Source organism: Camelus dromedarius, chromosome 18, assembly GCF_036321535.1.
Source record: "Camelus dromedarius isolate mCamDro1 chromosome 18, mCamDro1.pat, whole genome shotgun sequence".
NCBI lineage: Eukaryota > Metazoa > Chordata > Mammalia > Artiodactyla > Camelidae > Camelus > Camelus dromedarius.
In genome coordinates, this window is record NC_087453.1 from 6,785,886 (window position 1) to 6,787,960 (window position 2,075).

At 49.2% G+C, this 2,075-nt stretch overlaps 1 non-coding gene across 1 annotated transcript; it reads right to left on the reverse strand.

The window, feature by feature from the left end:
- Nucleotides 1-897: 897 nt before the first annotated feature.
- Nucleotides 898-970, reverse strand: TRNAA-UGC (transfer RNA alanine (anticodon UGC)). Its single transcript has one exon. It is a non-coding gene; the product is annotated as a tRNA-Ala (tRNA).
- Nucleotides 971-2,075: the final 1,105 nt, after the last annotated feature.

Genomic DNA, 2,075 nt, shown 5'->3' on the forward strand with positions numbered 1-2,075 from the left:
ATTTGTTGATTGACTGTTATTTACAGAGCACTTCTGGCTGTATCTGAGGTTTAATCTAATCTGTACTAAGGGATAAAACGAATGTCAGCTCCATCCTCTCCATTTGCAAGGGTACCGATTTAGAGGAGCCAATCAGAGAAGCTGAGCTCCTCATGTGCAAAGTACAAAGGCAGCACGGCACAAACCCATGCCACGGGCAGCAGAGAGCTCCTGCCAGGCCCTCGCCTCTCCTTCGGTGTGTCCTCTCTTTCCACTGTTGTTTATTAAGTACCTGCTCCTTGCCAGGTATGGGGCCAGGTTCTGGGGAAGCAGCAGGGAATAGAGCACCGGCCTGGTTCTTAGGGAACTTAAACATCCAGGGAAAGACAGGCAAAGCATAGAAATGGTCATCATAATAGTTAACATCTATGAAGCACTTGGCGCCACACACTTTTCTAAGTACTTTCCAATATGAACTCATTAATCCTCAAAACAATTTGATGAGGTAAGATGCTTTGGTGTCCCCATTGTACTCATGAGGAAACTGAGGCACAGAGAGGTTAGGTAACTGACCCAACCTATAGCAAATGGCGAAGCCTGGACTCAAACCCTCCTGTTGTGGCTCTAGCGCGTTTATTCAGCCACCGCGCGTTACTCCTTCTCAGCAGCGCTGCAGCCGGGTGGCTTGTATGTCACCAAGTGTCCAGCAACTGTACTGCTTTTCCCTTTGTATACCCCACAGCTTAACAATTCAAACCTTTAGCCTGTGTATTGTCTCCTACAGAGTTAAAACTGATTCCTGGGCCCCATCTCTAGAAATCCTGATGTAGCAGGTCTGGGGTGTGGTCTGAGAAGGTGTATTTCTTTGTTTATGTTTTTTGGGGGGAAGGTAATTAGGTTTACTTTATTTACTTTAACAGGAGGTACTGGGGATTGAACCCAGGACCTTGTGGATGCAAAGCACACACTCTACCACTGAGCTACATCCTCCCCACTGAGGTGTATTTCTAACAAGATCCTGTGAGTTCACAGACCACACTTTGAATTGTGTGGGTTCCAATAGGGGAGATTTTTCCTTCCAGGGAACTCTCGACAATGTCTGGAGACTTTTTGATTGTCACAACTCAGGGGCGTGCTATTAGCATCCAGTGGGTAGAGGCCAGGACGCTGGCAAACACCCTGGAGTGCACCGGAAAGGCCTTCTTAAACAAAGACTGATCTGGCCCTACATGCTAATAGGGCTGAGGCTGAGAGCCCCGGGCAGAGGAATTGGCTGGGGATCCGGTTCCAGATGCGGATTCTGATCGGGCAGGTCCAGAGTGCGCCTGGGATGCTGCACTTCTAACAAGCTGGAACACGCCGACACCTCTGCTGGGGGACCACACTTTGAGCGGCAAACGCTCAACTAGATCTCGCACAGGCACGAGTCTTGAATCAAGGCTTAGCACACAGTGAGCTCCTGAGAAACAAACATCGTCCTGAACTAGTTAAGAACACAAGTAACTCTGAGATTTAAGAGTCCTCCTTCTGCTCCCCCTGCACCAAGCTTTGCCCTTAAAGCAGGACAGGGAGGCAGAGAGAGGAAATCACTGCTCCTCTCCTGGGCGCAGCTAGGGGCCAATTTAAAATGAGGAAGGACAGAGCTCGGTGAGAGCTGCCTTCCTTCAGTTCTGAGACATCAAGTCGAGCCTATTGTTGCCTGGAATCGTGGCTTCTTTCCAAGAGCGGCACGTTGCATCTGCCTGACTTTCAGGTCTGCAAATGCGAGATGAAAAAGGGGCTGTTTGTAAAATGGTTGCTCTCTTGGGAAAGGGGTATGGGAGAAAATGGACTCTCCGCGCCCAGCCCTCCAGAGATGGCACCCCAGCCCCTGTGATAAATGACAGCATTAACCAGGTTTGGTTGAGAGGGGACCTACAGATTTATGACTTCCTGTCTCCGCCAGCAGATGTCATTATGGCCGACAGAACAGAAGGCCTTTCAAGAGCTCGCTGGGGTGGAGCTAAGAAGAGGGGGAAAAAAATTAAATAAAAGGCAGAAGCCAAAAGTACTGTTTGCTCACTGGTGCTATTGTTGATACTGTCATTTTTAGGGAC